This window comes from Python bivittatus, unplaced genomic scaffold (genome assembly GCF_059951505.1).
Source record: "Python bivittatus isolate LINGU-HERP-01145 unplaced genomic scaffold, Pbiv_v1 ctg000220_np1212, whole genome shotgun sequence".
Lineage (NCBI taxonomy): Eukaryota > Metazoa > Chordata > Lepidosauria > Squamata > Pythonidae > Python > Python bivittatus.
In genome coordinates this window covers 33,316,868-33,337,787 of record NW_028277048.1, presented here as the reverse complement: position 1 = coordinate 33,337,787, position 20,920 = coordinate 33,316,868, and the positions used below count along the sequence as shown (strand labels likewise).

General features: G+C 38.8%; 1 long non-coding RNA gene across 1 annotated transcript in view; it reads left to right on the top strand.

Annotated features, from left to right (window-relative positions):
• LOC148216320 (uncharacterized) overlaps window positions 1–20,920 on the top strand; it is a 33,412-nt gene that overhangs the window by 5,391 nt on the left and 7,101 nt on the right. The gene's annotated exons all lie outside the window — the stretch shown is intronic.

Here is a 20,920-nt window from a genome sequence, read left to right as displayed (position 1 = left end):
GGATAAAATTAATAAGGGAGCCATCGCAAAATCTCCCCGGTCCCCTGGGACCCCCAGGCCTGATGACATAGCCAGGTCTTGAGAGACTTGTGGCATGTTGAGAGGGATGGAGCTAATCTCACTTCCGGGGGGAGAAGATTCCACAAGGCGGGCACCACAGCACAGAAGGCCCGCCTCCTGGGACCTGCCAAATGTAATTTCCTGGCAGACGGGACCCGCAGCTTGCCTTCTCTGCCAGACCTGATGGGACGGGCAGATGTGATCGGGGAGAGGCGGTCCCTCAGGTAACTTGGCCCCATGCCATGAAGGGCTTTAAAGATCAAAATCAGCACCTTGAATTGGACCCGGAAGCAAACTGGCAACCAGTGCAGCTCGCGAAGCAGAGGTGTAACATATACTGCCCTAGGGGCACACATAACTGCCCGCGCTGCTGCATTTTGTACCAGCTGAAGCTTCCAGATACTCTTCAAGGGCAGCCCCATATAGAGCACATTACAGAAATCAAAACGGGAGGTGACGAGGGCATGAGTGACAGTGAGTAGATCCCTCACATCATAATTTAAGATGCAAAGGATAGAGTTGGGAAAGCTGGGGAGTGGAAAGCAGCTGTGATCAGAAGTATCTTACCCAGTGATACAAAATAATAGAGCATGTACCATGCAACACACTGACTACTTCATCATTTGTGCTCTGCCATGCAGGGCACTGACCTTTGTCCTGTAGGACACAAGTAGACATATAATAAATGGGCTGCAAAAGTCCAGAGGACCACTAGATGGCAGGAAAGGGTTTCATGCATTTCTCTGCTGCCTTGTAATGGCCCATCTAAAATTTTGCAGTCTAGATTTGGTACTTGTAGTCACCAGTATCCACAGCCAGTCTAAGCTGAGTTGGATAAAACAGAAGATAAGCCCAACTGGAAGAAAAGCAGCTTAGAAGTGGCAGGAAGTTTGGATGGGAAGAACCATCATTGTCTTCTTGCCTACCATTTTCCCATTATAAATACCTGTGGCCCAAGTAATACGCTTCTGCATGGCACTAACTACTAACAAGTAGTTAGATCTTCGTATCTGTTGAGCTAACAGCATATTAAAACTTGTTTAATGCCTTTCAGTTAGTCTTCATGCCTCTGTGCTGAACTGTGTTATAAAGTGGGACTGAATAAGAGGATGAGGTGAGTTATTTGGAAGATGGAATGTTAAGGTCAGAATGAGGTGCTTCATACTGGAGAAAGGAATGTTGGGGATTTGCAGTAAGAATTGTGAAGTTGGAAGGAATCCTTTAAGCCAGAGTTCAGTCCCTACTCAGTATAAGATTCCGAATGAAAGCATACCAGGCAGATCGCTGTTTAGCTTTCACCTGAATGCAATGAAGGGGAACCCATCATTGCTCTGGGTTCTAATGTTGAGCTGCTCTTAACGTTGGCAGGCTTTTTTCTAACATTCAGTCAGATCATGGTTTCCTGTAACATAAAACCAGTATTCTTTGTCCTACACTGTGGAATGAGAGAAACAGCTCTTGATTTCCACTATGTAACATCCTTTCAGGTATCTGAAGAGTGTTAGCGTATGTCTCCTTAGTCATCTTTGTCACACTTCATTCAGCAACCAAAATTTATTTCCTTTTATTGGCTCAAGTAGGAATATTGACTTCATGGAAGGTTGATATTCCTATTGTTAACATCTTCCGTCTCCCACCCTGTCCTTTTGTACATGCTTGTTAGGAAGCACCATCGCCAACCCAACCGAGATCCCGAACAAGTCCCGGGGGAAATCCACAGGTCTTTGAGATCTATATAAGCCACACTGAGCAAGGAAGTAGTAAATGTGCTGGGATTTCCATTGTATTTGTCACACAGGGAAGCAGGTGTTCAGTTGGAGAGTTGTTGCTTTGGCCACTTTGTGTGTGTGTGTGTGTGTATGTGTGTGTGTGTATTCTTTTATGTTCTTACATATATGTAAGAACATAAAAACTAACACAAACTGATAAAGGGTAAAAAAGCAAAGAAAGAAAAAGAGAAGAAAGAAGAAAGAAAAAGTGCAGAAGTAGAGATCAAAAAGAAAAAAAGCTTCTGATTTCTTTTGCAGCAAATATAAGTACAATTACAAAATTAACTCTTACTCTATGATTACAAAAAAAGCTCACTTTTTTCTATTGTCCAGTTTTTTTTCGACCATCAAAGCCACAAACCATAAGTGCATTTTTTTCTGTTTCATGCAAAAAGTCTATAAAGGGTTTCCAGCCATAAATGTAGATATTGTTTGTTCTTTAATCAAAGAAGTTAATTTAGCCATCTCTGCAAGTTCCATCATCTTCACCAGCCATTCCTCCATTGTGGGCAGTGTTGAACCTTTCCATTTTTGAGCATAAAATAATCTTGCTGCAGTTGTCATATATATAAAAACAAAGTTCCATGACTTTTTTCTAATTGCCTGTCCATTAGTCCCAAAAGAAAAGTCTCTGGTTTCAATTGTACTTTAACCTTTAACATCTTCTGAATTCATGTATGTATTTGTATCCAAAATTTTTGGCTTTTTTACATGTCCACCAAACATGGTAAAATGTCCCTTCACATTATTCCCATTTCCAGCAAAGATTCGAAGTACTTTTATACATTCTAGACAATTTCTCTGGTGACAAATACCAATGATACATCATTTTATAAAAATTCTTTTTAAGGCTGGAACATAATGTAAATTTCAGCCCTTTCAACCACATATTTTCCCATTAATCCATTTATATATTATAGCCAAAACTTTTAGCCCATTTTATCATACATTCTTTCACTTGTTCTTCTTCTGTCTCATATTTCAGCAAAAGTTTATACATTTTACCAATAACACAGTCATCATTAGTACACAATTTTATTTCAAATTCAGTCTTACTTTGTTCAAAACCATAATTTTTTTAATCCACTTTAAATATTTCTGATAATTTTACCTAAGAAAACCATTGACAAGAACATCCTTCTGCTGTCAAATCTTCTGATTTCATTTTACAATCCCCATGAGAAAATTTTAGTACATTACGGTAGGTTAACCATTTATGTTTACTTATCATTTCTCATCTATAAAATGCTTCTTATGCTGAAATCCACAAAGGTGTTTTTGGGCAAAACCTACCTTTATATTTATTCCATGCTCTAAGAATAGCCTGTCTGATATAATGATTTTTAAAATCTGCATTCACCTTAGCTTTATAATACCATAGATATCCATGCCATCCAAATCTCAGATCGTGACCCTCTAAATCCAGTAACCTTCCATTTCAACACCCACTCTTTCATCCAAACTAAACAACAGGCAGCAAAATATAGTTTCAAATCTGGTAAGCCCAATCCTCTTTCCTTCACCTCTTGTAGTACCTTATATTTAACTCATGGTTTTTTCCTTTGCCATACACATTTAGATATATCCTTTTGCCATTGTTTAAGTGGTACTTCAGTTGTCAAGACAGGTATTGTCTGAAACAAAAATAACATTCTAGGTAAAACATTCATCTCAATCACAGAAATTCTACCCAACGGTGACAACTGTGATCTGTCCCATCTTGACATTTCTTTTTTAACTTCATTCCATCTCTTAACATATTTATTTTGAAATAACATACAATTCATATTTGACATAGTTATACCCAAGTATTATAACTTCTTCTCAGTCTTAAGCCCATTTTATTCATCAATTCTGTTTGATTTTGTATCTTCATGTTTTTTGTTAACATTGTTGTCATCTGTTTATTAAACTTGAAATCTGCTAAGGCCCCAAATTCTTTTAATTTATTCATTAAAAATTCAATCCCCTTTTAGGGGTCTGCCAAAATCAAAACCAAAATCAAAATCAGGTCACCTGCAAAAGCTCTTATATAAGTTAAGGGCCTTTGAAGATGACTTGATTTTGGTTTGACTCTTTTTTAATCTTTATCCCCATGATCCTTTCATCTTGTCCTATATCTTGATTCAATATTTCAAGAACTAAAATAAACAACAGAGAAGACAGTAGGCAACCTTGTCTTGTTCCTTTTTGTATCTGACATGGTTTAGTTAAATCTCCTTTAATAATCATTTGTGCCGTCTGTGAAGTATAAATCGATTTCACCCATTTTGTAAAGTTCTCTTCAAAATTCCTATCTTCTAAAACCTGAAACAAGAAATTCCATTTCAAATGGTCAAAAGCCTTCTCTGCCTCTAAAAAGATCAATGTGGCTTGTTTTTCATTATGTTGTTCCAAACATTCCAAAATATCCGACACAGTTCTAACATTGTCTTTCAACTGCCTTTTCGGTAAAAACCCACATTGGTCCTCATGAATAAATTCTTGCAAAGTTATTTTCAATCTTTCAGCTAAAATCATTGTAAACAACTTATAGTCATTATTCACCAACGATATTGGTCTGTAATTCCTTGCTAAAGTCTTGTCCTTCTTTAGGTATTAACCTCTTTATATTGGCCTCTTTCCAGGTCTCTGGCATTCCACCCTGAAAAATGGATAAATTTATTTTATTTTGTAAGGGTTGTAAAAGTTCATCCTCAAGGCATTTATAATACAAACTTGATAGTCCAGCTGGCCCAGGTACCTTTCCTGGTTTACTTTTTAATCGCTTCTGAAACTTCCCTTATTATTATAGGACCATTCATAATTTGTCTTTGTTCTTCTATAATCCTTGGTACATTTTGTTTTCTCAGATATTTATCTGTTTTCTCCAACGGAATATCATGTCCTTTATACAAATATAAAGTAGTATATTAAAATTACAAGAGAGAGATACTGTATTAACAGATTATGTGGCCATACCAAAAAAAAAAAACATTTTATCAATACTAATCCTTTATACAAATATAAAGTAGTATACTTTATATTTGTATAAAGGAGTAGTTTTGATAAAAAAAAAATTTTTTTTGTATGGCCACATAATCTGTTAACACAGTATCTCTCTTGTAATTTTAATATCATTCTCTTTTCTTTTTCTTTTCGCAGTTTGAAAGCCAACCATTTCCCTGTTTTCTTCGCAAATTCAAAATTTTTTTTGCTTTGCGTAATTCAATTTTATTTCCATTTCTGTTATTGTTAACATAGATAACTGTTGCTGTAAAATTTTAATTTGTTGGGAGATGTTTGTATTCCCTAGGGAGTTCTTTAATTCTTCTTCTTTTCTTTTAAACTCACCGAAAATATTTTGTATTTTCTCTTGCCTCTTCTTCTTAAATGCAGAGTTATATTGTATCAGGTAATCCCTAATAAAGGCTTTGCTTGCATCCCAAACCATTCTTGTGTCAGTACCTTTATTTAAATTATTTTCAAAAAATTCTTTTAATTTCTTTTTACAGTCCTCAACAATTTCATCTTTCTGTAACAACACTTCATTTAATCTCCATCTGAAAGAGTTAGATTTTCTCTTATAAACCAGATTCACAGGACAATGGTAATCTTTGGTAAAATCTCTACCTTAGAAATGTTAGTAGCTAAGACTCTTAAAATCCAAACCACATCTATTCTTGAAAAAGATCTGTGTCTTTCTGAAAAATAGGTGTACTCTCTTGAATTACCATTCTTATATCTCCATACATCAACTAACTCTAAATTGTCCATCAAATCAAAGAAAACTTTTGGTAATTTACCATGAGTAATTTTAATATTTTTCTCAGAACTCCTGTCCAGTTGGGGAGAAGCCACTCCATTCCAATCCCCCATCAAGCACCAACTGTCAAGTCCATTAATCTGCTTTGGCCACTACGTCTATTGGATCTGGGGAGCGAACAGACATGGAAGTCAACTTTTCTGCCCCACTTGCTGGGCTAGTTGATTCATTTCTGAGTCAATTGATCCATCTGGGATGCCACATAGTTCTGACACTGGTGGCCTGATCAACAGTCCATAAATTTGCCCAGGAGTCAATTGCCAGATTTCATCCTGGGCATAGCAATACATCTCTTTCTAGGAATGCAAACACATACTCATAAGCTTAAGTGGAAGACTGAGGAATGAGGCTGAGATAAATGAATTTTTTCTACCATATATACAAGGTAATAGACTCCACCCATTTCTCTTGGATACTGGGGAACCCTGCACAGTATTTTGATAACCACCGTGTTTGCTCTCAGACTCTTCAATCCCAGTCATGGTTGCTTCATCCCTCACAGTATTTTTTCAAGGCTAAACATACCTAGCTCCTTCAGGCTCTTTTCATAGGAACTTTCTAGTCCCCTAATCACCTTCATTGTCCTTCTCTAAACCTATTCCATTTCTCTGAATTCTTCTTAAAGGAGATTCCTAGAACTAGATGCTGTAATTAAAATGGGATGTGACTAGCGCAGGACAGAGTAGAGCAATTACTTACCTTGATTTGGAAATTATATATCTACTGATGCATCCTAATTTCCATTTGCCTTTTTTACACTGTAGTTCATACGTTGGGTCCTATTCAGTATACAACCACTATCCCAGGATCTCTTTCGCATGTACCTTGACCAATTAAATGAACCAATGGATAGCTGTGACTACTGGCGCCCTATCCCAAACTGCAGCCCTCATGGCCAAAATAGATGGTCCTCTGTACACTGTGCCTCCAAGTAGGAGGATAGCAGCTGCATTGGCTCTTCTGTCACCATCTGCCATCTTTTGAACTCTCAGTGCTACATGAATGGCTGCTAACTGATTTGGGGTGAGGGTAGTTGAGACATAGCATTATCAGGCTTGACTAAACTAGTAAATCATACAATTAGAGAAAGAAGGAGAGAAAGTAATGCTGCACTCAGCAGAAACTTAATTGGATATAGATGTAGGTGCAGATATTATAGATATATAGATACAGATACAGATCTATGTCTTACATTCTGTCACAAATTACATTTGCTAACTGATTAATCCTTGTCTAATTCCATTCATATTTTGAGGGTTTGAACATCGATAAAGCTAATAACTTTGTTGAACAGAGCAATTTAAAAAATGTTGACCTTATTGCGTGAAAATCTCCTTCTTTGCCCTTTAGCTGAAAAAACACTAATTCAAATGTTGGCAAACAACACAGTTCAGGCATCTCTTACTGCAATCAGGAGTGCATTTCTCTTTTTAGTGTTGTATAATAATTCTTTTAGCCATCCCTGAAAAATATATAATTCTCGATATTTTGATAGATTCCAAATATGGGAGACACTGCTAAAAACCTGTTCATATGTAGCTTAATATGTATATACCATATATACAAGAATTGATACCGTGATTTCAACAATCCTGTTATTTTTCACCCCAGTTATAACAATAGCAGGATAAAACCAAATCATATCGTTACATCTCTTGAGTTACCTCTCCACTAGCAGGATGATTGTAACCAACTCTGAAATATCCAATAGACACCAAACTATTTTGTTGTTGTTGTTATTAACCTAATTTTGAGATATTAATTATACGTTGTTTCATGCAGTCTTCCATTGGTTTACTAGGACAGGACATTCAAGCTAATTATTCCTAAAGTCTTGTAAATAACTAATATCAGTTTTATCAACTTCCTATAAAGAAGGGTTACCGGTTGAGAAGATGCAAACGATTCTTTCCAAACTTCTAATCACTGTAGAATTTTGGAAGACAACCCAAATAACATATCCTTAAATGGACTATACTATCAAGAATCACTCTGAGATAAATCAAATTCATTTTAAATCCTGTAAAAGTTTTTTTTAATGGCTTCCTTAGAACTGAGTTTATCCAAAATAATAATGTTGTTACAGGCCTAGTTTTAAATAAATAAATAAATATGCATTTGCTTCATGTATAAACAGGTCAAAGTTTTTTCTGTGACCCAATATTTCCTATGCATGCTTTGCAGCTTTCAGTGCAGACACTGAAAGTGTTCCCCACACAAACAGGGGTCACAATATTGAATTTCAGTGGGGTCAGATAACTGGATAGGTTTAGCCTGGAGAAGAGAAGACTGCAGGAAAACATAGCTGCCTTCAAGTATCTGAAGGGTTGTTATGTTCAAGATGAGGCAAAACTGTTCAGACCTTTTTCAGAAGGCAGCACAAAAAGCACTGAGTTTAAATTTCAAGGAAGTGGATGCTGGGTGGACATCAGAGAAAAATTCTTAATAGTAAGAACTGTTCAACAATAGAACAGACTCTCTTGGAAGGTGGCAGACTCTTCTTTGATGGAAAAGTTTAAACAAAGGCTAGATGGCCATCTGTCAGGGATACCGTGGTAATGGATTGCTCCACTGGCAGGGAATTGGACTGGATCATCTCCAAGTTTCCTTCCAGCTCTTTCATTTTATGACTGTGATAATTTGGAGTCCAAAGAGAAGCTGAATTCTGAAATTCCTTATTCCAGACAATGATAGATGGTAGAAGTGCCCAATGACAGACCTAAAAAAGTGGAAAATTAAATCCACCTTTCAAAACAAATAATTGTAATTTACAGGATGACCTTGTCAAAGAAAGTGGCTGGGCAGTTCTCAGTAGTGGCCCCTGTTCTGTGGAACACCCTCTCCACTGAGATCTGACAGCCCCCTCTGTTCTAGCCTTCTGGAAGGCTTTAAAAAGTTGGCTTTCTCCCCAGGCATAGGGATAGGGGGAACAACTTCAGTGTTCCCCCTATCCCTACGTGAGCCCAGTGATTGTGATATTTATGCATTAGGAAGTGTTGTTAGGGCACTGGGAGTTGTTTTTGGGATGCTGTTTTTTTTTAATGGTTTCTTTTATGTTTTTATTGCTGTTGTTGTGAGCTGCCCAGAATTATGGGATATACAGTAAGATAGGCAGCATATTAGTCTTTTAGATGAATGAATACATACATACATACATACATACATATATACATAAATGTATTCAATATCCTATAAATACGTTAAAAACAATATAATAGGCAGAAACATTTCTGTATGGAAAGAATATGATTCATTCTCTTGGCAGAAACATTCAGTCAAAGTTTCTGGTTTCTCATTGGTCCTGTCAACCACAGATACCAACAGTGATGAAGCTGCTGTCTAAGCCTTCCCTAGCCTGTTGCCTTCCGGATGTGTTAGCATTGCAACGCCTAGAACTCTCAGCCAGCTTGACTGTTGCCTGAAGTCTCAACGTATTTCAAGGATAATAGGTTGAGTAAGGTTGCTGTAAGATTTTCATCTTAAAATAGAAGCATGGTAAACAGCCAAAACATTACCAGTATGGAATTTGGCAGTGAATACTCTGGAGTAAAGTTTCATACTAGTTTGTTTAATCCACTCTCTATTGAACACCAATACTACTATGGCTCATAGGTGTCTGGTAGAAGCTGCAATGACATCACATACATCATGACGTGTCACACATTGCATCATGCTATGACACAAATTGCATACAACTTTTGTGTTTTTGTGTGATGCCATCACTGATGTGCATGAAGTCACTCACCCCCTACTATGGCTCTCTGTGCATTTTTCAGGATGTTTCCTTGCCATTCCTCTCTTCCCCCAGGAGAACTCATTCATATTTCTTTTGTTTCCATCTTACATTTAGGATACTGTAAAGATAGGGTAAAAAATATTGTCCCAATAGATTTTAAGCCTATATTATCCTCCCTCCTTTGATTTTTCTCTTTCAGGCATATCACAATTTTTTCCAGTACTTATTAGCATGATATGTTTTGTTGCTTTTGCTGCTTAGTCCTTGTTAATAAAACACATTATACTTCCAAGTCTGCATCTGGATGGGGCATGGATTCTACTGCTGGTTTGTCAACACTCAATAATCCAGACTGTGCTGCGTTCTCTGTGTTGTCTCACCACCACTTCATCACTGCTTTCCTCTTCACAACCATTCCAGGTAAAATCTGACAAATCTCAGTAATTATCCTTTGAAAACAAAGTAGTACCAATGATCTACTGGCTTTCCCCAGCTACTAATTATATTGCAATGGTTTATATCCCAGCTAAAAGTTCCAAACCAGAAATTCTGTTTGCATGTTTATAAGAAAATATAAATGACATGGCTTTGTGCTGAAAAATAATCTTCAGAGACGCTCATGAAAGAATAATAAGAAGATACAATAAAATCACCATACTATTCAAACATAAGATTCATAAAATACTCCTCCGCTCCAAATTATAGCAAAGGAAGGAAGCATTGTTCAATTAATTGATTAATTGTACAATATTTAATCATACCAAAATGCTTCGGGGGCAGAGGGGGAGAGACAAAAATGGATAGGCAGATGGGGAGAGAAGATTATGAGAACAGAATTTCTGTTTTATATGCTGCTATGTGTCTGTGATTCATGAAATGCTTACATGAACCCCAAAATGAAGGGTTCTTTTTCAAAAAGTGTGTAATACACACAGAAGATGTATGCGGAGTGTTTCTCTAAAGTAAGAGATGGCTACTTCATTAGTGCAGAAGAGTAGTTCAACCATCTAGTAAAGTTCAAAATTACAGGTTTATTTTAAACACATGCTTTACAGAAGAGGGCACTGACTTCATTAACCCACCTCTTGCACGTTGGCCATAATGATAACAAAAACAACCATAACAAAACTGAGATAGAGTTGGATAACGAGCAAGCAAAACAACTGCAAATAAGGAATGTAAGAACATAAGACAGCAGTTCAGATTGATCGTATGTATTTTTTTAGAAAAAAAATGTAGACAGCTTTATGTAGAAAGCAAAACCCCAGAAGCTCCATAGCCACATCATGATTATTGTTGCAGCTGCCCCTATCTGCATTTCCTACTTGGACATAGTAGGTATGAGGAGAGGGAATCTGTATTACATGTTTCAGAAAGGGTTAAATTCAGTAGTCAAAGAGTCTGGAGCAAGTCTAGCTGATCTTCAGCCTAATCATCAGATACACCTTGGCTTTCAGCAGCCAGGTTCATAGAGATCTGTACCCCTTGCCCATTCCTTTACATTCAACAGCTTTGCCTATTCCTATCAGGGGGAAGCAGACAAACCAAAGGAAAGAAAACATGTGTAGTTGGCATGGGAGAACTATGGTGCCTTGCTTCTATGTGATGGTTTTAATTTTGTAGGGTTCTTGATTTATTTTTCTATGTTGCTTTGTTAGCTGCCCAGGGTTATACTCTATAAGGTGGGTGGCTATATAATTCTTCTAGATAGATAGATAGATAGATAGATAGATAGATAGATAGATAGATAGATAGATAGATAGATAGATAGATAGATAGATACATAGATAGATCTTACAATCATTCCTGACTGTTTGAAAAAAAATCTATTTTACTTTTAGTGAATTGAATGCAAGGAGATTACTTATATTATGAGTTCTCTGACTATTTTACCTGTTTTAGAGATGGGATTACTTCAGCCTTGTGCCATTCCAGATTGGCCAGTTTACAGCGGCTAACTTGTGACTTTGCCATTCAATAGCATTTGCATGTATGGCAGTTTAGTAGGAGTGATCCCCTTTCACCAATGCAGGAATCACACAATTGTTTTAATTTAATTGCTGGGAGAAATATATGACTATCAAGCTATGATTCTCCTACCCTCTGGCAGTACGCCAGGGCCTGATTCCTGACTCTAATAGCCTTCCAGGGCTTTGGCTCACATTTCTGGAAAAAAAAGGGTTTCCTGAGTGTAGATGACAGGCTTGTATCAGTGGAAAACAGTAAGATTCAACAAAACATGAGCAGAAACAGGATGCTTGTACTGTTCTTTCACTGTAGGAAAAGTGTTCGTCCAGGTTTGATCAGGAGCTACAGTGACAAAAGTGTTGGCTCAAGAGTATGCTCGTTTATGAAAATGGGGCCCTACATGCTCTGACCATTCCTTTAAAAAGTCTTGTCGCGTGAGTTCCTGCCTTTGTGCAGCGACACCTGCAGTAGGTTGTTTGATCTTGCAACGTAGCAAGGTCAGTCCAGAATTCCAGTTGTAGCCATTTACTTGGGTAAGGTTTAGTAGAGGTTCACAGTAAATGAGTATGTGGAGAGAGAGGGAGAGAAAGAGAGATGGAGCTCTTGACTTTCAGAAAGTGGCTGTACCCAGTGTACCTTGTGTGGACTAGGAAGCTAAACAGAGTTGGGGCTAGATGGAAGACCATAAGGGAACGCCGACCTAGGGAAGTCAAAATGCATCTTGGAAGAAGACAAGGATAAATTGTTTCCATTCTGCTACTAAGAAAACTGCATGGATGCCTCCATGGAAGCACCAGGAATTGAGCTCAGTTCAAGGGCATCTTCATATTTTAATTCCCTCTTTATTCTGCAAAGAACACTGTCAACCCTAACGATTCTTTAGGATGCTAAACCTCCCCCCCCCCCCACATGCCACGTTAATATCATAACTAGGGTCAAAATGCCTAGATTTAAAAGCTGGTTCTCTTTTATCTTTTATATCAGTGATCCTGATTATTTGTAATGAGAGAGGTGATAAGTGGGAACAGGGCTTATCTGACTCTTCACTCTCCCATACGTGGGATTTCTTTCCCCTCAAGATTTTCTCTGCATCAACTTTAAGGTTATTTCAACATTAGAGGAAGTTCTGATTTGCCTGAGCATTGGGACACTAAGTATAAGTCAACTTGATAGTGGTTTTATCCATTCTGCTAAATGTCAGGCTTTGTTTTAATTGCTGCTTCGGTTGATTTATTTTGGTGTGTTTTAAAAAATAATTCACTTTTTTATTTTAACTGTTTTCTGCTCATAGCATTTTTGATGAAGGGTAGTGCAGAAACTGAATGAGAGATAGGGAGAGAGAGAAGCCACATGTTAACTTTGGATAAATGTACACTGTTATTTTAACAGAAACTACCTTTACTGGTGATTCTTGGAAACTGGAGTTCAGTAAAGAAACCTATATTATCTCTGTTAGTGCTGTAAAGGAATGGCAGTGCTAGCAAGTGAGTGGTTATGGCTGTTAGCAACCAGAAGTAGCCCATGGAGTATGCAGTACAGCACCATCCCAAAGTAATAGAAACAATAAAGAGTATGGCTGCACAATGTTCCCTCGTCAGCAGAAGTGGCAGAAAATCTATAAAGGACTCGTTGGTGACAGAACCAGCAATGCACAGCTGGCACAGCCCAGCTCTTTTTCCTGGTTTAAAACAACTTTTCATACACATTTTCAACAGAGCCCTTGACCTAGGATTTGACCAGCACTTCAGAACATGTCAGGCAGGCATGTGCTCATCAGTCTAAAATTCCCAGGGTTCTTTGAGGGAAACCATGACAGTTACAATCTGCATAAAGGCCATTCCCCACAGCGTTATCCACCCATCCTTCAGCTGGCAGAAAACAATACTGGCATGAAATCAGCTATCCCTATTACCAATCCCTAATCTGCCTCTACTGCCTCTGTTTCTAGTCACTGCTGTCACCTGACTTCCCTCAAAGATAAGGGGGGGACAAAGCCTAATACTTTTTATGCACTTTGTTCTTGGACTGAGTTGGAATATGGGATGGCAAGGACAAAACTAGAAAAGAAAACCTGCCTGAATGAAAGCCACTACTTTGCCCCTAAAAAGGTGTCTCAGAACTCTCTTCCATTCCACTGGGGAAAGACCTCCAGAGCAGAGAGCATCACATCTCATAACATAAGATGGTCCTCATATATTTAGCAAGATCTTCAGTATCATTGAAGAGCTGACATAGATTGTTGTAGCCCTATCAGAAATAACTTTGGCTGTAAGAGTGTCATCCGAAAACCCTCAACTTCTAGCCACCTCAGCGTGACTCCATCACCCTTGTTTTATATCCTGCAAAATAATGAATGTTCTAGAAGAGATTCCTTGCTTCTGGTGCAGTCTCAAAAGGGCTAGTTCAGAATAAGTGGCTTGAATCTTGAGGTTTAATTCCTTTTCAAGATACATCTGAAAACTTTGTAGACCTACAGCACTTGTAATGCTATGTGGCAGAATCAAAGCTCTTTGATGTTGAGGCTATATATGAGGCTGTCTCTCTCTCTCTCTCTCTCTCTCTCTCTGTATCTCTCTCTTCTTTTTCTTCCCTCAGGATGACACGATTTCATTTGTCTAAAGAGCTTCTGGTGTCTCAGCCTAGTAGCCTGGAAGATCCCACACACACTTAGATGACATACATTCTTTTCTACCAGTGGTCTTGTGATGTTGGATTTCAATGGTTGATTGAGGGGGAGTTTCTTTGTCACATACCCAGTGCCAGAAAATGAATATTCAGATTAAGTGGTATGATGGCCAGATGCATCATCCAGGGTAAATCAGACATCTTTTGTTGACTTCAGTGGTTTTAACATAAACTAACACTATCACAGAAGGACACAGAGAATGAACATTCTCTAATTTTCCAAAGAGAATTTTTAAACCCCCATTCAACCATATTTTGTTTTAAATATCTAGGAAGAAGCAGGATCAAACATGTACATGTTCATGAAAGCAAACACATGCAGCAATGATTGATCACCCATTATAAAAGAACAGGCATTTGAAATGCTGTATTTTAGCTGAAAAGGGCTTTGTGTTACCTTTTTAAAAAATAATAATTTAAATGTACATTTCATAGTCCTGAGCACTCCATCCAGTAGGCCTCTGCTGCAAACTTCAGAAGTAAAATGACAAAAGATTGCTATATTTCTTTTTCCAAGAGATTTTTTCTTACAAAAAGGGTGAACTTTTTTTTTATATTAAGAGCCTCATCTCAGTGAAATATTCCCCATTCCTTTTTCTTGCTGAAGCTGCAGATGTACATTATGCTGGTGTGAAAAAAAAAAAAGCTAATTAAACTGCATAGGCTCTGCAGGAGGCAGCGAAGGCCTGCAGTGCACAGGGAATGATTGATTTGGACTGTCACACGGCTCTGCTGGGTGTCATAACTTAGTGACAAATAAAGGATTAGAGTGTCCCAGAGCAGCTCTTTCCCTTTTATTGTTCACCAGACATCAAAGCACAAAAGCATATTAGCATTTTTAATAAGTAGTTAGGTCAGTCTGTGGCTTACAGTTTGGAATTACTTTATGGAAAGCTAAGAGGGAAAAAAAAAAACCTTAACTCAAACTTCTTGGTAGATTAAAATACCAAATGCCCACAAGGCATTGAGGATCCTTCATGGCTTTGAGCTGAGATTGTATTATTTGTCTAAAGCGCTCAGGGAGGGAACATTTTTAGCTCATTGTCTACTAGGCTAGATCACTCTCTGTTAAAAATAGAAACAATGCACACACACCCCACACACACACAAACATACCCCCCCAAGGAAGAGGGAGGGAGACAGAAAAGTTGAAAGAGTAGCATCAAAGGACCAGTAAGCAACAAAGAGGTTAGTGTGAAACCTTGCACATTTTGTTGTTCACAGGGAGCAGATTGTTTCTCTTCATACAATTAGTGTATTAGATATATATTCAAACGGGGGGGGGGGAGGACAGTTTAGTTCCAGTAAACATATATCCACACAAAAAAACCCTCTTGGTTCATGTCATGAAAAAATGGTAGGTGAAAAGAGTGTGTTTACCTACCTAAAGTAAACAGAAATAGGCTATGAGAATATGAAGTTGGATGGAATAATGAAGTTTGCTTTCTTATCAGCAATAGTATTAGCTCAAAGAACTGTTAACGTTTCTCTTTGAAGTGGGCACAGTCCCATTTTTTGATCATGCTCCTCTGTAATGACAGAACCGTAGGAAATGACACGATTGCAACGTTATTTGCATATCAGATGTCAAATCTATATTGCTCTTTTGAAGCTCATAGATCTCTATGCATTCGTATGCAGGGATGCCACTGTTCGGCATTAGGGAGAGTGTGAAACTCATCTCCCCACATAATGTATCTGACAACAGTAAAGCCCCAGCTGAAACGGAATTAGCACTTCAATTCCAGTATACAGGTGATCACACTTCCCAACTCAGTTGCTAAAAATTATATTCTCTCTTTTTACTTTTTGCTGTGAACACCATTTCTAATTATTCATACGACATGATCAAAAAATCCTTCTGACCTGAATCCGATGTATAAAATCAACAAAATACTGTGGAGAAGGGCTGCAGGGTAAAGAGGGAGAACGTGCCTGTGATGGTTCTTGCAACTCGCCCTCCATGCCTGTGACCTTTCAGTAGGGCCATTTCTGAACAAAAGTCTAGCACTCTTTTAAAAAGGGCTAAACCTGCATCCCAAAATAGCCTGGCTGGAAGATGGCAGATATAGAAGAAGGGCATGGGGCAAGACTGTCAGCCCTTCAAGGTAGACCAGACTAGGAAACCAATGCCATGTAGGTCAGTGCTACTTTTCTTGTAAAGCTATAGTAACAGAACCCTGCAAGTCTGAATACACTTCCCCCCTCCCTCACTTTGTCTTTGTGTGAACCAGGGAGGGACTTGTCTGAGATGTTTACTCGTGTTACGTTCTTGGCCCAGGCTCAGGCCCCTTTTATCTGGCCATTGCCTTGGTAGCGGCTGTCCTACCTGTCCTTCATGGCCATTCCCTCTGTACAAGGATAGAGCCCATATTCTGAAAAAGTCCAAGCAAAAGGTCACAGGCCCAAAGGACCTTCCTGTCTGCATCCTCGTTCTTGGGCAGCTTGTTAGGAAGCTAAACTCATCTTCCAAATCCCCTGGCTGCACTACCCGACTCTGCCCCACCACATGGTAAGGAAAGCAAATTTTCCCACTGACAGGTGATGCTTACTGAGTGGGGAAACAAAGCCAGAGGAATCGACCAGTCCCCTTCCTTGACTTGTCCCTCATTAAGACCATCAGGATGGCACTACTTATCAGCTTCATTAATGTGGCAAAACTGGGCTCTGCCATTGGAGCAGCAAATTTGATACTGGCACACTTTCCTAATGGATTGCATTTCAACATGGCCATCTGGTTAAGCCCTTAGAGCTCCCTCCTGCTTCTCCCCTGTCCATCCTCCACGTCTGCGACCTGTCAGGCGCTTTTTGACATGGGTTGAATGTCTTTCAAAAGAGAGCTAGACCCACGTTCAAAAATGGACAGATTATAGGCACAGAACAGGGGCTGCAAGGAAAATTGTGGGTGCTTCCTCACATTTCACTCCATGCCCATCTCTACCCCTGTGATTTTCAATCGGGATGAAGCAGGAGGGAGTAGTCATAATCATCCTTGATTAGGGCTGCAAGGGAATAGCCCTGCTAGCAGTGAGTGGTCATGGCTGTTAGCAACCAGGAGGACCCATGGAGTATGTAAAATGGTACCGTGCCAAAGTAATAAAAACAGTAACATGTATGGCCCCATGAAATCTCTTGTCAGCAGAAATAGCAGAAACCTTATATAGACTTATTGGTGACAGAATCAACAATGCACAGCTGTCTTTCCTGGGCTAACCCAACCTTTCATACAGCACATATCTAGCACTCTTTCAACAAAGGGCTAGACCTGTGTTTATAAGAAGCTGGTGTAGAACCTGACTGGCACTTCAGAATATGTTTGTCAGGCATTGTGCTAGCAGATGTCTCTGCAAACACCAGGTCTCTCCTTACAGCCCATAATGGAGGATGAGGGGGAACTCATACAAAGTGCCTGTCTCCACTAGGAGCTGGGATGACCCAGCCCGACCATATCATCAACCATATTGTCGATGAAGTGTGCTAGACCATGTCCACAGCCAAGGAGAGTAGATAAACCCCGTGGTAAAACTGGAACAGCTAACTACAGCTTTAAACTGCCTTATGTTCTGGGGATGAGACAAAGACAATGTCATAAGGACCTGGCATATAGAAACAGTCACCCAGGCATGCGCATACTGATTGTAAATCATCCTGGAATGGAAATGTGGTTATTTCCACGTGTCTCTGATTCTTGAAAAGAAAATAGGCCCAAAGTCAAATAACCAAGTCACTCTTTGTAAAACACTGCCAAATCTTTCATACTCTATCTGTGACTAATAAGACCAAAGGAAGTTGCTGCTGTGTAGCTTGGCAACCTCAGATCCTAAAAGAACATATAACTTTTAAGAATGTTGTTAAGCCTTTCATGGCAAGAAATAAATGGAAAGATTCCAAAAAGTAGCAAGCTGCCATCCTCTTGAGAGGTATTAAACAATGTTTAAACCATAAAGGGAATCAGCATGAGCTAAGATACAAATATTACATAAATTCTTATCAGGAGTGATGCAAGTAAAACAGGGCAGGGCTTCAATCATGGGGTTGCAGGCTCCACCTTGATTTTTTTTTTTTACTCCTAATCCGGACGTCCCAATTCTCAGGTATGTTTGCTCAGGGCCACTTTTAACCCTAACCCTCACACTGTAGTAATTGTCCCAGAAAAGATTTGAAAATTCATTTAGGATAATAATCACAGTAATGAATCAGAAATCTTATCAGCTTTGCTAAAACCAAGATGACATAGTTTCCAAATTAAAGATGCCATGTCCGCGTGGTTTCTCTTGTAACGCCTATATAAAAATTATGCCCGAAAAAGTTGATCCCTTTATTCTGTCTTTATTCCAGTGACTGCCGCCCCCAGGAATGATATAATATTTGAAAATTAAGTAGAATGAAAGGATGAAGAAACCCACAAGAGACCTGACTGTGGCCATCTCAGTCTGGATATTGATAGCAAGCCTGTTATTGCTGCTTTAATCCTTGGGCACTTTCTACATGATTATTTGAAGACCTCCTTGGCTGTGTATTCTGCCCAAACAACATTCTTTCCCTTAGAAGATGGAGCCCTGTTCTGTATTTTTGCATGCAAGGCCCATCTCAGGACTGTTTGGTTCGCGTTGGGGAGGGAAAAGAAAAGAACTGTAACATTTGGGCCAGGAAGCAATAAGATGGCTATTTGAGTTCTGTATAATCTTAATGTTAGCACCTTGCTGCAATCTTTCTTTTCATGAATCTCTTGTTTTAGAGAATTGTGTCTGGGGTGTGACTTGGTTCATTAGAGAGAGAGAGAGGAAATGTCTAAGAAAAGGTGAATGTAGACCTTAGTTAACTTGAAATTGCTCAGTTAACTTGAAATTAAAAAGCTTTGGGAAACTGGTTTCTCACTACCAGCATCAAAAGTTGGACACAGTACTTGAAGAGACTGAGTAGTACATCTAGTGTAGTGTTTCTCAACCTTAAAAATTTTAAGATATGTGGACTTCAACTCCCAGAATTCTGGGAGTTGAAGTCCACATACCTTAAAAGTAGCTAAGGTTGAGAAACACTGATCTAGTGGAGCCATGCTTTTCTGAAACAACAGGAAAGTAGGCTACAACCCCAATTTTGCAACAGTTGTCAATTCTAAATAGCTTTCTCCCCAAGGTTGGGCTCTTGAGCACACTGCAGATAAGCTGACCATTTCCTGCTCAGAATACAGTAGATAAGGAATTTCTTTTTAGGTGCCATTGAAATGTTTGAGAGCCAGCTTCTCAACTTCTCATTTCGTATCATGGTTTGCCAAGTTACCATGTGGATTACTGTAACTGCTCATGTGCAAGGACTTTGCAGTTTCTGAGGCATTGGGGTAAAAATATTTTTAAAATACTGGGGAGGTGAAGGAATAAATGATCATTAGACTTTTATTCCCAGAAATTGTAGTGGCAAGCTACAATTGTCCTATCTAATATAGCCTAATGTGATCATCTGAAACCTCTTCTTACATTCTTTGGGAGCATTCTAGTCATGAAAGATTTGGGATTTTTTAAAGCATCTGCTGCATTCTCTCTCTTTCTCTCCTTTCTTTTGGTAATATTTTGTCTGATGAAGAGAGCAGAGACAGCTGATTTTGGGGTGTTGTAAAAAGGCAGCAAACCATTATTGTTGTTGCTGTTGTTGTATTTTATTATCAAGAAAAGAACATTCATATAGGATTCTCTGCTTTGGGTTCCAAACCAATCTAGCAGCCTTGGAATCTTCTGCTTGTGGTGATTAATGCGTTTTATTCATAATTTGGTACAACAGTTAATTGCAAGTATACATGCAATAAGAGTGTTGCATCCAAAGACAGTGGCAGGAAACCTTCTGCTGAAGTTGTAATCCATAAAACCTAAGTAATGATGCTTTTCATACATGAGCAAATTCTAAAACATAGTCCAGAAAGTTACATTACTGCCATCACAATCACATATCAATAATTACTTGGAAGATGATTCGACAGATAAATAAATAAATAAATAGATGCAGCCATGCATCATTGATGTAATTAAGGTAATACAATGGAAATTTCCTGCTTACCCTGAGTAGGGGAGGGAAATAAATTGCATTAATAACAATTAATTTTTTTTATTCAATTATGTTACCGTTAAACTTTCAAAACATACAGTGACCTCACCGCTCTGCTGTTTTCCAGATTTAAAGCAAATTAAAACCTTGGTAAACAGTAATGGGAACAACAACGAACAAAGCTTCATTCTCTGATACACCCATGCAAGAGGGAAAGGCAGTGGGGTGGGACTTCCTGCTGGACAGCAGAATCTGGGGAGACATAAGTCTTGCATAGATGCTAAATCCTTTCAGCGTATTGCTGTCTTACGGTATATGTAGACTCTTGTCCAAGCAAACTATAATAAAGAATAAGTAATCTGGTATCCAAGAGAGTTTAGGGATTTTGAATCCAGTCAGTCCTAGTTCAGAAGGGCAAAAATATGAGGGAGCTGTGATGTAAAACATCTGGAGAGCAGTTGCCTAGCTGTGCTCCAGTAACTGCACTTGTGTGGAATCTGACTCTCCTCCTTTTCAGCCAGACATGGATCTTCTGCTACCTCTTCTAATTTCAGTAGTACTTTACACATGGCAGGAGAGCCAGTTTTGTATAGTGGTTAAAGGCACGAGGCTAGAAACCAGAAGACCATGAGTTCTAGTCATCCCTTAGGCACAAAGCCCGCTGGGTGACCTTGGGCCAACCACTCACTCTCAGCCTTAAGAAAGAGGCCATGGGAAGCCACTTCTGAAAAACCTTGCCAAGAAAACTGCAGGGACTTGTCCAAGACTGGCTTGAAGGCACAAAACAGCTACTACTTACACATGGCAGAGAAACAACAATTCACAATCAGTCATTTACTTTGCTGCTGATGCGCTGGCACA